The sequence below is a fragment of the Mixophyes fleayi genome, chromosome 10, assembly GCF_038048845.1.
Source record: "Mixophyes fleayi isolate aMixFle1 chromosome 10, aMixFle1.hap1, whole genome shotgun sequence".
Classification (NCBI taxonomy): domain Eukaryota; kingdom Metazoa; phylum Chordata; class Amphibia; order Anura; family Limnodynastidae; genus Mixophyes; species Mixophyes fleayi.
The window spans coordinates 43062918-43082359 of NC_134411.1; the positions used below are offsets into that span (position 1 = coordinate 43062918).

Below are 19442 nucleotides of genomic sequence, written 5' to 3' on the forward strand. Positions count from 1 at the left end.
GAAAGCAATAAGCGGCATCAAAATAGTTTTTACCAAAGTGATCAATGGAGTTTGATTTTGACTAATGTACAAGCTCCATTTCACTTCCAGTGAATGTAGCCTAGGACAGCTCAGAGCCCTAAAATTGTACTTGTGCCTTTGGATGTATAGGTTCATTATCTATCAATTGAAGCGCTGGGAGATTTCCATATAAGATCTTTTCCAGCATATTTGAGCACTGTGACTAAAATCTACTACATTACATTTAAAACATATTTCTATCTGTCCCACAATCGTTATAGTTCTGTGATATTATTACTGAAAAAGCAGCAAGTATTAACATTTTACCAATGGTTTTCTTAACATCCTGCTGCATAACAGGTTTCTGAATAACTGGTCCCATTCCCATATAATAACGTCTATGTGTTGGACAGCTGTGTGTGGTCACCTTCATGTACAATCCTCTTTTGGACAAAGTGCTGCAGGAAACTTAGGAGACTCATCTCCTGGGGATCCCAGCTATCTGAATCAGAGTGCCAATAGGATTTGATCAGGCTGATATGTATCTTGGGGAAAGTGAGGCTGCCCATAAGTCTCCCATATTGCTCAAAAGAATGCTTTGACTGAGTTCTAATAGCAGAATGTAGGGACTTGTTATTCCTGTATTTCAAGTTCACAGCAATTGCTTCCAAGATTCAGGTAATAGGAGGAAAATCATCATCGGAGACCAAGCAAGATACTGCAGACTAATCAAAAAGTGGACATCCACGTTAAAGGACTATCCCATGATGTGATATCAGACTGAAGAGCTAGAATGCCAGAAATCTACAGAATTCACCACTGATTCCCCCAACCAAGCTCATGCAGAATTTTCTTTCATATGTTTTCAGTTTAGTATCTTGTTTTAGCTAACTTTTCTTTGAATTATCCTGCAACAGTAAATGCTTCTGCTTTGAATTAAAATCTGTTTTATATATACTGTTAGCATGGTGTTTATCCTTTATTAATATAGTGTCTGCATATTATAGTGTTTTACAAATCAGAATGTATCCATTCTCATTAGTCCCTGTCCCATTGGGGTGTTCAGTCTAAATTCTCTACCACATAGGAACCCTGGGCTATTTTTTATCAGAGGCCAAATAGCATATTTGCATGTTTTTTGGACTGTACTTGGGCAGGGGCACCTGGGTAAAAGCTATCCTAGTATTTAGAAGAAATACAAACCCCACAGTAGTGGATTATGGTCTGTTTTTCAATTGGACCCATCTGAGGCAGCAGTGTTAACTACTTTGCTCTGTAACAACAATCTTAATAGACATGCATAGTATTGCATGGAGTGTCACTGTTTTATTTTATTTTTTTAAATTCTTACCTCATGAATAATTTAGCTGTTTATTCAGAAAATGCTATTTTGTGCCTCTTGTATTTGTTTAATTTTGTCTCTGTTAGCTAGATTTCCATAGATTGAACTGTATTTACCTCTTCATTTCCATCTATAGGAAAAATTCTATCAAGGTCCCACTGAGATTTGAACTCAGATCGCTGGATTCAGAGTCCAGAGTGCTAACCATTACACCATGGCACCATCTGTCTGTGTAAAATCTGACTTGTTTATTCCTTTAGGACTGGAGCACCCGTGTCTGCCTATAGGGTTGTATCTTCTTATTGGAATAATTTGTTTTCGCCTGCTTCATTCTGGTTTAAAACTATTGCGTACACAGTATGGATAAATATTTCATTTTCTCTTAATAAAAAATACATCTTACCTTTTGATTTTTATTATGTTGAACAAACTTAAAAGTACAAAAAATACAGATAACACTTTTAGGAAAAGTATTTAAAATGTAATTACCAGATTGAAACTCTCTATATTGTATCGCCCTTTGGTGCTTGTCCAAATACTAATGAATAGATTGCTATGGCTTAAATGGTGTCTATGCATACCGTTCAGACCATGAAAGCAATAAGCGGCATCAAAATAGTTTTTACCAAAGTGATCAATGGAGTTTGATTTTGACTAATGTACAAGCTCCATTTCACTTCCAGTGAATGTAGCCTAGGACAGCTCAGAGCCCTAAAATTGTACTTGTGCCTTTGGATGTATAGGTTCATTATCTATCAATTGAAGCGCTGGGAGATTTCCATATAAGATCTTTTCCAGCATATTTGAGCACTGTGACTAAAATCTACTACATTACATTTAAAACATATTTCTATCTGTCCCACAATCGTTATAGTTCTGTGATATTATTACTGAAAAAGCAGCAAGTATTAACATTTTACCAATGGTTTTCTTAACATCCTGCTGCATAACAGGTTTCTGAATAACTGGTCCCATTCCCATATAATAACGTCTATGTGTTGGACAGCTGTGTGTGGTCACCTTCATGTACAATCCTCTTTTGGACAAAGTGCTGCAGGAAACTTAGGAGACTCATCTCCTGGGGATCCCAGCTATCTGAATCAGAGTGCCAATAGGATTTGATCAGGCTGATATGTATCTTGGGGAAAGTGAGGCTGCCCATAAGTCTCCCATATTGCTCAAAAGAATGCTTCGACTGAGTTCTAATAGCAGAATGTAGGGACTTGTTATTCCTGTATTTCAAGTTCACAGCAATTGCTTCCAAGATTCAGGTAATAGGAGGAAAATCATCATCGGAGACCAAGCAAGATACTGCAGACTAATCAAAAAGTGGACATCCACGTTAAAGGACTATCCCATGATGTGAAATCAGACTGAAGAGCTAGAATGCCAGAAATCTACAGAATTCACCACTGATTCCCCCAACCAAGCTCATGCAGAATTTTCTTTCATATGTTTTCAGTTTAGTATCTTGTTTTAGCTAACTTTTCTTTGAATTATCCTGCAACAGTAAATGCTTCTGCTTTGAATTAAAATCTGTTTTATATATACTGTTAGCATGGTGTTTATCCTTTATTGATTAAGTGTCTGCACATTATAGTGTTTTACAAATCAGAATGTATCCATTCTCATTAGTCCCTGTCCCATTGGGGTGTTCAGTCTAAATTCTCTACCACATAGGAACCCTGGGCTATTTTTTATCAGAGGCCAAATAGCATATTTGCATGTTTTTTGGACTGTACTTGGGCAGGTGTACCTGGGTAAAAGCTATCCTAGTATTTAGAAGAAATACAAACCCCACAGTAGTGGATTATGGTCTGTTTTTCAATTGGACCCATCTGAGGCAGCAGTGTTAACTACTTTGCTCTGTAACAACAATCTTAATACACATGCATAGTATTGCATGGAGTGTCACTGTTTTATTTTATTTTTTTTTAATTCTTACCTCATGAATAATTTAGCTGTTTATTCAGAAAATGCTATTTTGTGCCTCTTGTATTTGTTTAATTTTGTCTCTGTTAGCTAGATTTCCATAGATTGAACTGTATTTACCTCTTCATTTCCATCTATAGGAAAAATTCTATCAAGGTCCCACTGAGATTTGAACTCAGATCGCTGGATTCAGAGTCCAGAGTGCTAACCATTACACCATGGCACCATCTGTGTAAAAATCTGACTTGTTTATTCCTTTAGGACTGGAGCACCCGTGTCTGCCTATAGGGTTGTATCTTCTTATTGGAATAATTTGTTTTCGCCTGCTTCATTCTGGTTTAAAACTATTGCGTACACAGTATGGATAAATATTTCATTTTCTCTTAATAAAAAATACATCTTACCTTTTGATTTTTATTATGTTGAACAAACTTAAAAGTACAAAAAATACAGATAACACTTTTAGGAAAAGTATTTAAAATGTAATTACCAGATTGAAACTCTCTATATTGTATCGCCCTTTGGTGCTTGTCCAAATACTAATGAATAGATTGCTATGGCTTAAATGGTGTCTATGCATACCGTTCAGACCATGAAAGCAATAAGCGGCATCAAAATAGTTTTTACCAAAGTGATCAATGGAGTTTGATTTTGACTAATGTACAAGCTCCATTTCACTTCCAGTGAATGTAGCCTAGGACAGCTCAGAGCCCTAAAATTGTACTTGTGCCTTTGGATGTATAGGTTCATTATCTATCAATTGAAGCGCTGGGAGATTTCCATATAAGATCTTTTCCAGCATATTTGAGCACTGTGACTAAAATCTACTACATTACATTTAAAACATATTTCTATCTGTCCCACAATCGTTATAGTTCTGTGATATTATTACTGAAAAAGCAGCAAGTATTAACATTTTACCAATGGTTTTCTTAACATCCTGCTGCATAACAGGTTTCTGAATAACTGGTCCCATTCCCATATAATAACGTCTATGTGTTGGACAGCTGTGTGTGGTCACCTTCATGTACAATCCTCTTTTGGACAAAGTGCTGCAGGAAACTTAGGAGACTCATCTCCTGGGGATCCCAGCTATCTGAATCAGAGTGCCAATAGGATTTGATCAGGCTGATATGTATCTTGGGGAAAGTGAGGCTGCCCATAAGTCTCCCATATTGCTCAAAAGAATGCTTCGACTGAGTTCTAATAGCAGAATGTAGGGACTTGTTATTCCTGTATTTCAAGTTCACAGCAATTGCTTCCAAGATTCAGGTAATAGGAGGAAAATCATCATCGGAGACCAAGCAAGATACTGCAGACTAATCAAAAAGTGGACATCCACGTTAAAGGACTATCCCATGATGTGAAATCAGACTGAAGAGCTAGAATGCCAGAAATCTACAGAATTCACCACTGATTCCCCCAACCAAGCTCATGCAGAATTTTCTTTCATATGTTTTCAGTTTAGTATCTTGTTTTAGCTAACTTTTCTTTGAATTATCCTGCAACAGTAAATGCTTCTGCTTTGAATTAAAATCTGTTTTATATATACTGTTAGCATGGTGTTTATCCTTTATTGATTAAGTGTCTGCATATTATAGTGTTTTACAAATCAGAATGTATCCATTCTCATTAGTCCCTGTCCCATTGGGGTGTTCAGTCTAAATTCTCTACCACATAGGAACCCTGGGCTATTTTTTATCAGAGGCCAAATAGCATATTTGCATGTTTTTTGGACTGTACTTGGGCAGGTGTACCTGGGTAAAAGCTATCCTAGTATTTAGAAGAAATACAAACCCCACAGTAGTGGATTATGGTCTGTTTTTCAATTGGACCCATCTGAGGCAGCAGTGTTAACTACTTTGCTCTGTAACAACAATCTTAATACACATGCATAGTATTGCATGGAGTGTCACTGTTTTATTTTATTTTTTTTTAATTCTTACCTCATGAATAATTTAGCTGTTTATTCAGAAAATGCTATTTTGTGCCTCTTGTATTTGTTTAATTTTGTCTCTGTTAGCTAGATTTCCATAGATTGAACTGTATTTACCTCTTCATTTCCATCTATAGGAAAAATTCTATCAAGGTCCCACTGAGATTTGAACTCAGATCGCTGGATTCAGAGTCCAGAGTGCTAACCATTACACCATGGCACCAACTATGTAAAATCTGACTTGTTTATTCCTTTAGGACTGGAGCACCCGTGTCTGCCTATAGGGTTGTATCTTCTTATTGGAATAATTTGTTTTCGCCTGCTTCATTCTGGTTTAAAACTATTGCGTACACAGTATGGATAAATATTTCATTTTCTCTTAATAAAAAATACATCTTACCTTTTGATTTTTATTATGTTGAACAAACTTAAAAGTACAAAAAATACAGATAACACTTTTAGGAAAAGTATTTAAAATGTAATTACCAGATTGAAACTCTCTATATTGTATCGCCCTTTGGTGCTTGTCCAAATACTAATGAATAGATTGCTATGGCTTAAATGGTGTCTATGCATACCGTTCAGACCATGAAAGCAATAAGCGGCATCAAAATAGTTTTTACCAAAGTGATCAATGGAGTTTGATTTTGACTAATGTACAAGCTCCATTTCACTTCCAGTGAATGTAGCCTAGGACAGCTCAGAGCCCTAAAATTGTACTTGTGCCTTTGGATGTATAGGTTCATTATCTATCAATTGAAGCGCTGGGAGATTTCCATATAAGATCTTTTCCAGCATATTTGAGCACTGTGACTAAAATCTACTACATTACATTTAAAACATATTTCTATCTGTCCCACAATCGTTATAGTTCTGTGATATTATTACTGAAAAAGCAGCAAGTATTAACATTTTACCAATGGTTTTCTTAACATCCTGCTGCATAACAGGTTTCTGAATAACTGGTCCCATTCCCATATAATAACGTCTATGTGTTGGACAGCTGTGTGTGGTCACCTTCATGTACAATCCTCTTTTGGACAAAGTGCTGCAGGAAACTTAGGAGACTCATCTCCTGGGGATCCCAGCTATCTGAATCAGAGTGCCAATAGGATTTGATCAGGCTGATATGTATCTTGGGGAAAGTGAGGCTGCCCATAAGTCTCCCATATTGCTCAAAAGAATGCTTCGACTGAGTTCTAATAGCAGAATGTAGGGACTTGTTATTCCTGTATTTCAAGTTCACAGCAATTGCTTCCAAGATTCAGGTAATAGGAGGAAAATCATCATCGGAGACCAAGCAAGATACTGCAGACTAATCAAAAAGTGGACATCCACGTTAAAGGACTATCCCATGATGTGAAATCAGACTGAAGAGCTAGAATGCCAGAAATCTACAGAATTCACCACTGATTCCCCCAACCAAGCTCATGCAGAATTTTCTTTCATATGTTTTCAGTTTAGTATCTTGTTTTAGCTAACTTTTCTTTGAATTATCCTGCAACAGTAAATGCTTCTGCTTTGAATTAAAATCTGTTTTATATATACTGTTAGCATGGTGTTTATCCTTTATTGATTAAGTGTCTGCATATTATAGTGTTTTACAAATCAGAATGTATCCATTCTCATTAGTCCCTGTCCCATTGGGGTGTTCAGTCTAAATTCTCTACCACATAGGAACCCTGGGCTATTTTTTATCAGAGGCCAAATAGCATATTTGCATGTTTTTTGGACTGTACTTGGGCAGGTGTACCTGGGTAAAAGCTATCCTAGTATTTAGAAGAAATACAAACCCCACAGTAGTGGATTATGGTCTGTTTTTCAATTGGACCCATCTGAGGCAGCAGTGTTAACTACTTTGCTCTGTAACAACAATCTTAATACACATGCATAGTATTGCATGGAGTGTCACTGTTTTATTTTTTTTTTTTTTAATTCTTACCTCATGAATAATTTAGCTGTTTATTCAGAAAATGCTATTTTGTGCCTCTTGTATTTGTTTAATTTTGTCTCTGTTAGCTAGATTTCCATAGATTGAACTGTATTTACCTCTTCATTTCCATCTATAGGAAAAATTCTATCAAGGTCCCACTGAGATTTGAACTCAGATCGCTGGATTCAGAGTCCAGAGTGCTAACCATTACACCATGGCACCATCTATGTAAAATCTGACTTGTTTATTCCTTTAGGACTGGAGCACCCGTGTCTGCCTATAGGGTTGTATCTTCTTATTGGAATAATTTGTTTTCGCCTGCTTCATTCTGGTTTAAAACTATTGCGTACACAGTATGGATAAATATTTCATTTTCTCTTAATAAAAAATACATCTTACCTTTTGATTTTTATTATGTTGAACAAACTTAAAAGTACAAAAAATACAGATAACACTTTTAGGAAAAGTATTTAAAATGTAATTACCAGATTGAAACTCTCTATATTGTATCGCCCTTTGGTGCTTGTCCAAATACTAATGAATAGATTGCTATGGCTTAAATGGTGTCTATGCATACCGTTCAGACCATGAAAGCAATAAGCGGCATCAAAATAGTTTTTACCAAAGTGATCAATGGAGTTTGATTTTGACTAATGTACAAGCTCCATTTCACTTCCAGTGAATGTAGCCTAGGACAGCTCAGAGCCCTAAAATTGTACTTGTGCCTTTGGATGTATAGGTTCATTATCTATCAATTGAAGCGCTGGGAGATTTCCATATAAGATCTTTTCCAGCATATTTGAGCACTGTGACTAAAATCTACTACATTACATTTAAAACATATTTCTATCTGTCCCACAATCGTTATAGTTCTGTGATATTATTACTGAAAAAGCAGCAAGTATTAACATTTTACCAATGGTTTTCTTAACATCCTGCTGCATAACAGGTTTCTGAATAACTGGTCCCATTCCCATATAATAACGTCTATGTGTTGGACAGCTGTGTGTGGTCACCTTCATGTACAATCCTCTTTTGGACAAAGTGCTGCAGGAAACTTAGGAGACTCATCTCCTGGGGATCCCAGCTATCTGAATCAGAGTGCCAATAGGATTTGATCAGGCTGATATGTATCTTGGGGAAAGTGAGGCTGCCCATAAGTCTCCCATATTGCTCAAAAGAATGCTTCGACTGAGTTCTAATAGCAGAATGTAGGGACTTGTTATTCCTGTATTTCAAGTTCACAGCAATTGCTTCCAAGATTCAGGTAATAGGAGGAAAATCATCATCGGAGACCAAGCAAGATACTGCAGACTAATCAAAAAGTGGACATCCACGTTAAAGGACTATCCCATGATGTGAAATCAGACTGAAGAGCTAGAATGCCAGAAATCTACAGAATTCACCACTGATTCCCCCAACCAAGCTCATGCAGAATTTTCTTTCATATGTTTTCAGTTTAGTATCTTGTTTTAGCTAACTTTTCTTTGAATTATCCTGCAACAGTAAATGCTTCTGCTTTGAATTAAAATCTGTTTTATATATACTGTTAGCATGGTGTTTATCCTTTATTGATTAAGTGTCTGCATATTATAGTGTTTTACAAATCAGAATGTATCCATTCTCATTAGTCCCTGTCCCATTGGGGTGTTCAGTCTAAATTCTCTACCACATAGGAACCCTGGGCTATTTTTTATCAGAGGCCAAATAGCATATTTGCATGTTTTTTGGACTGTACTTGGGCAGGTGTACCTGGGTAAAAGCTATCCTAGTATTTAGAAGAAATACAAACCCCACAGTAGTGGATTATGGTCTGTTTTTCAATTGGACCCATCTGAGGCAGCAGTGTTAACTACTTTGCTCTGTAACAACAATCTTAATACACATGCATAGTATTGCATGGAGTGTCACTGTTTTATTTTATTTTTTTTTAATTCTTACCTCATGAATAATTTAGCTGTTTATTCAGAAAATGCTATTTTGTGCCTCTTGTATTTGTTTAATTTTGTCTCTGTTAGCTAGATTTCCATAGATTGAACTGTATTTACCTCTTCATTTCCATCTATAGGAAAAATTCTATCAAGGTCCCACTGAGATTTGAACTCAGATCGCTGGATTCAGAGTCCAGAGTGCTAACCATTACACCATGGCACCATCTGTCTGTGTAAAATCTGACTTGTTTATTCCTTTAGGACTGGAGCACCCGTGTCTGCCTATAGGGTTGTATCTTCTTATTGGAATAATTTGTTTTCGCCTGCTTCATTCTGGTTTAAAACTATTGCGTACACAGTATGGATAAATATTTCATTTTCTCTTAATAAAAAATACATCTTACCTTTTGATTTTTATTATGTTGAACAAACTTAAAAGTACAAAAAATACAGATAACACTTTTAGGAAAAGTATTTAAAATGTAATTACCAGATAGAAACTCTCTATATTGTATCGCCCTTTGGTGCTTGTCCAAATACTAATGAATAGATTGCTATGGCTTAAATGGTGTCTATGCATACCGTTCAGACCATGAAAGCAATAAGCGGCATCAAAATAGTTTTTACCAAAGTGATCAATGGAGTTTGATTTTGACTAATGTACAAGCTCCATTTCACTTCCAGTGAATGTAGCCTAGGACAGCTCAGAGCCCTAAAATTGTACTTGTGCCTTTGGATGTATAGGTTCATTATCTATCAATTGAAGCGCTGGGAGATTTCCATATAAGATCTTTTCCAGCATATTTGAGCACTGTGACTAAAATCTACTACATTACATTTAAAACATATTTCTATCTGTCCCACAATCGTTATAGTTCTGTGATATTATTACTGAAAAAGCAGCAAGTATTAACATTTTACCAATGGTTTTCTTAACATCCTGCTGCATAACAGGTTTCTGAATAACTGGTCCCATTCCCATATAATAACGTCTATGTGTTGGACAGCTGTGTGTGGTCACCTTCATGTACAATCCTCTTTTGGACAAAGTGCTGCAGGAAACTTAGGAGACTCATCTCCTGGGGATCCCAGCTATCTGAATCAGAGTGCCAATAGGATTTGATCAGGCTGATATGTATCTTGGGGAAAGTGAGGCTGCCCATAAGTCTCCCATATTGCTCAAAAGAATGCTTTGACTGAGTTCTAATAGCAGAATGTAGGGACTTGTTATTCCTGTATTTCAAGTTCACAGCAATTGCTTCCAAGATTCAGGTAATAGGAGGAAAATCATCATCGGAGACCAAGCAAGATACTGCAGACTAATCAAAAAGTGGACATCCACGTTAAAGGACTATCCCATGATGTGATATCAGACTGAAGAGCTAGAATGCCAGAAATCTACAGAATTCACCACTGATTCCCCCAACCAAGCTCATGCAGAATTTTCTTTCATATGTTTTCAGTTTAGTATCTTGTTTTAGCTAACTTTTCTTTGAATTATCCTGCAACAGTAAATGCTTCTGCTTTGAATTAAAATCTGTTTTATATATACTGTTAGCATGGTGTTTATCCTTTATTAATATAGTGTCTGCATATTATAGTGTTTTACAAATCAGAATGTATCCATTCTCATTAGTCCCTGTCCCATTGGGGTGTTCAGTCTAAATTCTCTACCACATAGGAACCCTGGGCTATTTTTTATCAGAGGCCAAATAGCATATTTGCATGTTTTTTGGACTGTACTTGGGCAGGGGCACCTGGGTAAAAGCTATCCTAGTATTTAGAAGAAATACAAACCCCACAGTAGTGGATTATGGTCTGTTTTTCAATTGGACCCATCTGAGGCAGCAGTGTTAACTACTTTGCTCTGTAACAACAATCTTAATAGACATGCATAGTATTGCATGGAGTGTCACTGTTTTATTTTATTTTTTTAAATTCTTACCTCATGAATAATTTAGCTGTTTATTCAGAAAATGCTATTTTGTGCCTCTTGTATTTGTTTAATTTTGTCTCTGTTAGCTAGATTTCCATAGATTGAACTGTATTTACCTCTTCATTTCCATCTATAGGAAAAATTCTATCAAGGTCCCACTGAGATTTGAACTCAGATCGCTGGATTCAGAGTCCAGAGTGCTAACCATTACACCATGGCACCATCTGTCTGTGTAAAATCTGACTTGTTTATTCCTTTAGGACTGGAGCACCCGTGTCTGCCTATAGGGTTGTATCTTCTTATTGGAATAATTTGTTTTCGCCTGCTTCATTCTGGTTTAAAACTATTGCGTACACAGTATGGATAAATATTTCATTTTCTCTTAATAAAAAATACATCTTACCTTTTGATTTTTATTATGTTGAACAAACTTAAAAGTACAAAAAATACAGATAACACTTTTAGGAAAAGTATTTAAAATGTAATTACCAGATTGAAACTCTCTATATTGTATCGCCCTTTGGTGCTTGTCCAAATACTAATGAATAGATTGCTATGGCTTAAATGGTGTCTATGCATACCGTTCAGACCATGAAAGCAATAAGCGGCATCAAAATAGTTTTTACCAAAGTGATCAATGGAGTTTGATTTTGACTAATGTACAAGCTCCATTTCACTTCCAGTGAATGTAGCCTAGGACAGCTCAGAGCCCTAAAATTGTACTTGTGCCTTTGGATGTATAGGTTCATTATCTATCAATTGAAGCGCTGGGAGATTTCCATATAAGATCTTTTCCAGCATATTTGAGCACTGTGACTAAAATCTACTACATTACATTTAAAACATATTTCTATCTGTCCCACAATCGTTATAGTTCTGTGATATTATTACTGAAAAAGCAGCAAGTATTAACATTTTACCAATGGTTTTCTTAACATCCTGCTGCATAACAGGTTTCTGAATAACTGGTCCCATTCCCATATAATAACGTCTATGTGTTGGACAGCTGTGTGTGGTCACCTTCATGTACAATCCTCTTTTGGACAAAGTGCTGCAGGAAACTTAGGAGACTCATCTCCTGGGGATCCCAGCTATCTGAATCAGAGTGCCAATAGGATTTGATCAGGCTGATATGTATCTTGGGGAAAGTGAGGCTGCCCATAAGTCTCCCATATTGCTCAAAAGAATGCTTCGACTGAGTTCTAATAGCAGAATGTAGGGACTTGTTATTCCTGTATTTCAAGTTCACAGCAATTGCTTCCAAGATTCAGGTAATAGGAGGAAAATCATCATCGGAGACCAAGCAAGATACTGCAGACTAATCAAAAAGTGGACATCCACGTTAAAGGACTATCCCATGATGTGAAATCAGACTGAAGAGCTAGAATGCCAGAAATCTACAGAATTCACCACTGATTCCCCCAACCAAGCTCATGCAGAATTTTCTTTCATATGTTTTCAGTTTAGTATCTTGTTTTAGCTAACTTTTCTTTGAATTATCCTGCAACAGTAAATGCTTCTGCTTTGAATTAAAATCTGTTTTATATATACTGTTAGCATGGTGTTTATCCTTTATTGATTAAGTGTCTGCATATTATAGTGTTTTACAAATCAGAATGTATCCATTCTCATTAGTCCCTGTCCCATTGGGGTGTTCAGTCTAAATTCTCTACCACATAGGAACCCTGGGCTATTTTTTATCAGAGGCCAAATAGCATATTTGCATGTTTTTTGGACTGTACTTGGGCAGGTGTACCTGGGTAAAAGCTATCCTAGTATTTAGAAGAAATACAAACCCCACAGTAGTGGATTATGGTCTGTTTTTCAATTGGACCCATCTGAGGCAGCAGTGTTAACTACTTTGCTCTGTAACAACAATCTTAATACACATGCATAGTATTGCATGGAGTGTCACTGTTTTATTTTATTTTTTTTTAATTCTTACCTCATGAATAATTTAGCTGTTTATTCAGAAAATGCTATTTTGTGCCTCTTGTATTTGTTTAATTTTGTCTCTGTTAGCTAGATTTCCATAGATTGAACTGTATTTACCTCTTCATTTCCATCTATAGGAAAAATTCTATCAAGGTCCCACTGAGATTTGAACTCAGATCGCTGGATTCAGAGTCCAGAGTGCTAACCATTACACCATGGCACCATCTATGTAAAATCTGACTTGTTTATTCCTTTAGGACTGGAGCACCCGTGTCTGCCTATAGGGTTGTATCTTCTTATTGGAATAATTTGTTTTCGCCTGCTTCATTCTGGTTTAAAACTATTGCGTACACAGTATGGATAAATATTTCATTTTCTCTTAATAAAAAATACATCTTACCTTTTGATTTTTATTATGTTGAACAAACTTAAAAGTACAAAAAATACAGATAACACTTTTAGGAAAAGTATTTAAAATGTAATTACCAGATTGAAACTCTCTATATTGTATCGCCCTTTGGTGCTTGTCCAAATACTAATGAATAGATTGCTATGGCTTAAATGGTGTCTATGCATACCGTTCAGACCATGAAAGCAATAAGCGGCATCAAAATAGTTTTTACCAAAGTGATCAATGGAGTTTGATTTTGACTAATGTACAAGCTCCATTTCACTTCCAGTGAATGTAGCCTAGGACAGCTCAGAGCCCTAAAATTGTACTTGTGCCTTTGGATGTATAGGTTCATTATCTATCAATTGAAGCGCTGGGAGATTTCCATATAAGATCTTTTCCAGCATATTTGAGCACTGTGACTAAAATCTACTACATTACATTTAAAACATATTTCTATCTGTCCCACAATCGTTATAGTTCTGTGATATTATTACTGAAAAAGCAGCAAGTATTAACATTTTACCAATGGTTTTCTTAACATCCTGCTGCATAACAGGTTTCTGAATAACTGGTCCCATTCCCATATAATAACGTCTATGTGTTGGACAGCTGTGTGTGGTCACCTTCATGTACAATCCTCTTTTGGACAAAGTGCTGCAGGAAACTTAGGAGACTCATCTCCTGGGGATCCCAGCTATCTGAATCAGAGTGCCAATAGGATTTGATCAGGCTGATATGTATCTTGGGGAAAGTGAGGCTGCCCATAAGTCTCCCATATTGCTCAAAAGAATGCTTCGACTGAGTTCTAATAGCAGAATGTAGGGACTTGTTATTCCTGTATTTCAAGTTCACAGCAATTGCTTCCAAGATTCAGGTAATAGGAGGAAAATCATCATCGGAGACCAAGCAAGATACTGCAGACTAATCAAAAAGTGGACATCCACGTTAAAGGACTATCCCATGATGTGAAATCAGACTGAAGAGCTAGAATGCCAGAAATCTACAGAATTCACCACTGATTCCCCCAACCAAGCTCATGCAGAATTTTCTTTCATATGTTTTCAGTTTAGTATCTTGTTTTGGCTAACTTTTCTTTGAATTATCCTGCAACAGTAAATGCTTCTGCTTTGAATTAAAATCTGTTTTATATATACTGTTAGCATGGTGTTTATCCTTTATTGATTAAGTGTCTGCATAATATAGTGTTTTACAAATCAGAATGTATCCATTCTCATTAGTCCCTGTCCCATTGGGGTGTTCAGTTTAAATTCTCTACCACACAGGAACCCTGGGCTATTTTTTATCAGAGGCCAAATAGCATATTTGAATGTTTTTTGGACTGTACTTGGGCAGGGGCACCTGGGTAAAAGCTATCCTAGTATTTAGAAGAAATACAAACCCCACAGTAGTGGATTATGGTCTGTTTTTCAATTGGACCCATCTGAGGCAGCAGTGTTAACTACTTTGCTCTGTAACAACAATCTTAATACACATGCATAGTATTGCATGGAGTGTCACTGTTTTATTTTATTTTTTTAAATTCTTACCTCATGAATAATTTAGCTGTTTATTCAGAAAATGCTATTTTGTGCCTCTTGTATTTGTTTAATTTTGTCTCTGTTAGCTAGATTTCCATAGATTGAACTGTATTTACCTCTTCATTTCCATCTATAGGAAAAATTCTATCAAGGTCCCACTGAGATTTGAACTCAGATCGCTGGATTCAGAGTCCAGAGTGCTAACCATTACACCATGGCACCATCTGTGTAAAATCTGACTTGTTTATTCCTTTAGGACTGGAGCACCCGTGTCTGCCTATAGGGTTGTATCTTCTTATTGGAATAATTTGTTTTCGCCTGCTTCATTCTGGTTTAAAACTATTGCGTACACAGTATGGATAAATATTTCATTTTCTCTTAATAAAAAATACATCTTACCTTTTGATTTTTATTATGTTGAACAAACTTAAAAGTACAAAAAATACAGATAACACTTTTAGGAAAAGTATTTAAAATGTAATTACCAGATTGAAACTCTCTATATTGTATCGCCCTTTGGTGCTTGTCCAAATACTAATGAATAGATTGCTATGGCTTAAATGGTGTCTATGCATACCGTTCAGACCATGAAAGCAATAAGCGGCATCAAAATAGTTTTTACCAAAGTGATCAATGGAGTTTGATTTTGACTAATGTACAAGCTCCATTTCACTTCCAGTGAATGTAGCCTAGGACAGCTCAGAGCCCTAAAATTGTACTTGTGCCTTTGGATGTATAGGTTCATTATCTATCAATTGAAGCGCTGGGAGATTTCCATATAAGATCTTTTCCAGCATATTTGAGCACTGTGACTAAAATCTACTACATTACATTTAAAACATATTTCTATCTGTCCCACAATCGTTATAGTTCTGTGATATTATTACTGAAAAAGCAGCAAGTATTAACATTTTACCAATGGTTTTCTTAACATCCTGCTGCATAACAGGTTTCTGAATAACTGGTCCCATACCCATATAATAACGTCTATGTGTTGGACAGCTGTGTGTGGTCACCTTCATGTACAATCCTCTTTTGGACAAAGTGCTGCAGGAAATTTAGGCGACTCATCTCCTGGGGATCCCAGCTATCTGAAGCAGAGTGCCAATAGGATTTGATCAGGCTGATATGTATCTTGGGGAGAGTGAGGCTGCCCATAAGTCTCCCATATTGCTCAAAAGAATGCTTCGACTGAGTTCTTAGAGCAGAATGTAGGGACTTGTTATTCCTGTATTTCAAGTTCACAGCAATTGCTTCCAAGATTCAGGTAATAGGAGGAAAATCATCATCGGAGACCAAGCAAGATACTGCAGACTAATCAAAAAGTGGACATCCACGTTAAAGGACTATCCCATGATGTGAAATCAGACTGAAGAGCTAGAATGCCAGAAATCTACAGAATTCACCACTGATTCCCCCAACCAAGCTCATGCAGAATTTTCTTTCATATGTTTTCAGTTTAGTATCTTGTTTTGGCTAACTTTTCTTTGAATTATCCTGCAACAGTAAATGCTTCTGCTTTGAATTAAAATCTGTTTTATATATACTGTTAGCATGGTGTTTATCCTTTATTGATTAAGTGTCTGCATAATATAGTGTTTTACAAATCAGAATGTATCCATTCTCATTAGTCCCTGTCCCATTGGGGTGTTCAGTTTAAATTCTCTACCACACAGGAACCCTGGGCTATTTTTTATCAGAGGCCAAATAGCATATTTGAATGTTTTTTGGACTGTACTTGGGCAGGGGCACCTGGGTAAAAGCTATCCTAGTATTTAGAAGAAATACAAACCCCACAGTAGTGGATTATGGTCTGTTTTTCAATTGGACCCATCTGAGGCAGCAGTGTTAACTACTTTGCTCTGTAACAACAATCTTAATAGACATGCATAGTATTGCATGGAGTGTCACTGTTTTATTTTATTTTTTTAAATTCTTACCTCATGAATAATTTAGCTGTTTATTCAGAAAATGCTATTTTGTGCCTCTTGTATTTGTTTAATTTTGTCTCTGTTAGCTAGATTTCCATAGATTGAACTGTATTTACCTCTTCATTTCCATCTATAGGAAAAATTCTATCAAGGTCCCACTGAGATTTGAACTCAGATCGCTGGATTCAGAGTCCAGAGTGCTAACCATTACACCATGGCACCATCTGTGTAAAATCTGACTTGTTTATTCCTTTAGGACTGGAGCACCCGTGTCTGCCTATAGGGTTGTATCTTCTTATTGGAATAATTTGTTTTCGCCTGCTTCATTCTGGTTTAAAACTATTGCGTACACAGTATGGATAAATATTTCATTTTCTCTTAATAAAAAATACATCTTACCTTTTGATTTTTATTATGTTGAACAAACTTAAAAGTACAAAAAATACAGATAACACTTTTAGGAAAAGTATTTAAAATGTAATTACCAGATTGAAACTCTCTATATTGTATCGCCCTTTGGTGCTTGTCCAAATACTAATGAATAGATTGCTATGGCTTAAATGGTGTCTATGCATACCGTTCAGACCATGAAAGCAATAAGCGGCATCAAAATAGTTTTTACCAAAGTGATCAATGGAGTTTGATTTTGACTAATGTACAAGCTCCATTTCACTTCCAGTGAATGTAGCCTAGGACAGCTCAGAGCCCTAAAATTGTACTTGTGCCTTTGGATGTATAGGTTCATTATCTATCAATTGAAGCGCTGGGAGATTTCCATATAAGATCTTTTCCAGCATATTTGAGCACTGTGACTAAAATCTACTACATTACATTTAAAACATATTTCTATCTGTCCCACAATCGTTATAGTTCTGTGATATTATTACTGAAAAAGCAGCAAGTATTAACATTTTACCAATGGTTTTCTTAACATCCTGCTGCATAACAGGTTTCTGAATAACTGGTCCCATACCCATATAATAACGTCTATGTGTTGGACAGCTGTGTGTGGTCACCTTCATGTACAATCCTCTTTTGGACAAAGTGCTGCAGGAAATTTAGGCGACTCATCTCCTGGGGATCCCAGCTATCTGAAGCAGAGTGCCAATAGGATTTGATCAGGCTGATATGTATCTTGGGGAGAGTGAGGCTGCCCATAAGTCTCCCATATTGCTCAAAAGAATGCTTCGACTGAGTTCTTAGAGCAGAATGTAGGGACTTGTTATTCCTGTATTTCAAGTTCACAGCAATTGCTTCCAAGATTCAGGTAATAGGAGGAAAATCATCATCGGAGACCAAGCAAGATACTGCAGACTAATCAAAAAGTGGACATCCACGTTAAAGGACTATCCCATGATGTGAAATCAGACTGAAGAGCTAGAATGCCAGAAATCTACAGAATTCACCACTGATTCCCCCAACCAAGCTCATGCAGAATTTTCTTTCATATGTTTTCAGTTTAGTATCTTGTTTTGGCCAACTTTTCTTTGAATTATCCTGCAACAGTAAATGCTTCTGCTTTGAATTAAAATCTGTTTTATATATACTGTTAGCATGGTGTTTATCCTTTATTGATTAAGTGTCTGCATAATATAGTGTTTTACAAATCAGAATGTATCCATTCTCATTAGTCCCTGTCCCATTGGGGTGTTCAGTTTAAATTCTCTACCACACAGGAACCCTGGGCTATTTTTTATCAGAGGCCAAATAGCATATTTGAATGTTTTTTGGACTGTACTTGGGCAGGGGCACCTGGGTAAAAGCTATCCTAGTATTTAGAAGAAATACAAACCCCACAGTAGTGGATTATGGTCTGTTTTTCAATTGGACCCATCTGAGGCAGCAGTGTTAACTACTTTGCTCTGTAACAACAATCTTAATACACATGCATAGTATTGCATGGAGTGTCACTGTTTTATTTTATTTTTTTAAATTCTTACCTCATGAATAATTTAGCTGTTTATTCAGAAAATGCTATTTTGTGCCTCTTGTATTTGTTTAATTTTGTCTCTGTTAGCTAGATTTCCATAGATTGAACTGTATTTACCTCTTCATTTCCATCTATAGGAAAAATTCTATCAAGGTCCCACTGAGATTTGAACTCTGATCGCTGGATTCAGAGTCCAGAGTGCTAACCATTACACCATGGCACCATCTGTGTAAAATCTGACTTGTTTATTCCTTTAGGACTGGAGCACCCGTGTCTGCCTATAGGGTTGTATCTTCTTATTGGAATAATTTGTTTTCGCCTGCTTCATTCTGGTTTAAAACTATTGCGTACACAGTATGGATAAATATTTCATTTTCTCTTAATAAAAAATACATCTTACCTTTTGATTTTTATTATGTTGAACAAACTTAAAAGTACAAAAAATACAGATAACACTTTTAGGAAAAGTATTTAAAATGTAATTACCAGATTGAAACTCTCTATATTGTATCGCCCTTTGGTGCTTGTCCAAATACTAATGAATAGATTGCTATGGCTTAAATGGTGTCTATGCATACCGTTCAGACCATGAAAGCAATAAGCGGCATCAAAATAGTTTTTACCAAAGTGATCAATGGAGTTTGATTTTGACTAATGTACAAGCTCCATTTCACTTCCAGTGAATGTAGCCTAGGACAGCTCAG

The 19442-nt window shown here is 36.3% G+C and overlaps 9 non-coding genes across 9 annotated transcripts; all 9 read right to left on the minus strand.

Moving 5' to 3' along the window:
* Positions 1-1492: 1492 nt before the first annotated feature.
* TRNAQ-CUG (transfer RNA glutamine (anticodon CUG)) lies at positions 1493-1564 on the minus strand. The gene has a single exon. It is a non-coding gene; the product is annotated as a tRNA-Gln (tRNA).
* A 1864-nt stretch (positions 1565-3428) lies between these two features.
* TRNAQ-CUG (transfer RNA glutamine (anticodon CUG)) lies at positions 3429-3500 on the minus strand. The gene has a single exon. It is a non-coding gene; the product is annotated as a tRNA-Gln (tRNA).
* Positions 3501-5361: 1861 nt separating this feature from the next.
* On the minus strand, positions 5362-5433 carry TRNAQ-CUG (transfer RNA glutamine (anticodon CUG)). Its single transcript has one exon. It is a non-coding gene; the product is annotated as a tRNA-Gln (tRNA).
* A 1860-nt stretch (positions 5434-7293) lies between these two features.
* TRNAQ-CUG (transfer RNA glutamine (anticodon CUG)) lies at positions 7294-7365 on the minus strand. The gene has a single exon. It is a non-coding gene; the product is annotated as a tRNA-Gln (tRNA).
* A 1860-nt stretch (positions 7366-9225) lies between these two features.
* TRNAQ-CUG (transfer RNA glutamine (anticodon CUG)) lies at positions 9226-9297 on the minus strand. Its single transcript has one exon. It is a non-coding gene; the product is annotated as a tRNA-Gln (tRNA).
* A 1863-nt stretch (positions 9298-11160) lies between these two features.
* Positions 11161-11232, minus strand: TRNAQ-CUG (transfer RNA glutamine (anticodon CUG)). The gene has a single exon. It is a non-coding gene; the product is annotated as a tRNA-Gln (tRNA).
* A 1864-nt stretch (positions 11233-13096) lies between these two features.
* TRNAQ-CUG (transfer RNA glutamine (anticodon CUG)) lies at positions 13097-13168 on the minus strand. Its single transcript has one exon. It is a non-coding gene; the product is annotated as a tRNA-Gln (tRNA).
* Positions 13169-15027: 1859 nt separating this feature from the next.
* On the minus strand, positions 15028-15099 carry TRNAQ-CUG (transfer RNA glutamine (anticodon CUG)). Its single transcript has one exon. It is a non-coding gene; the product is annotated as a tRNA-Gln (tRNA).
* Positions 15100-16958: 1859 nt separating this feature from the next.
* On the minus strand, positions 16959-17030 carry TRNAQ-CUG (transfer RNA glutamine (anticodon CUG)). The gene has a single exon. It is a non-coding gene; the product is annotated as a tRNA-Gln (tRNA).
* Positions 17031-19442: the final 2412 nt, after the last annotated feature.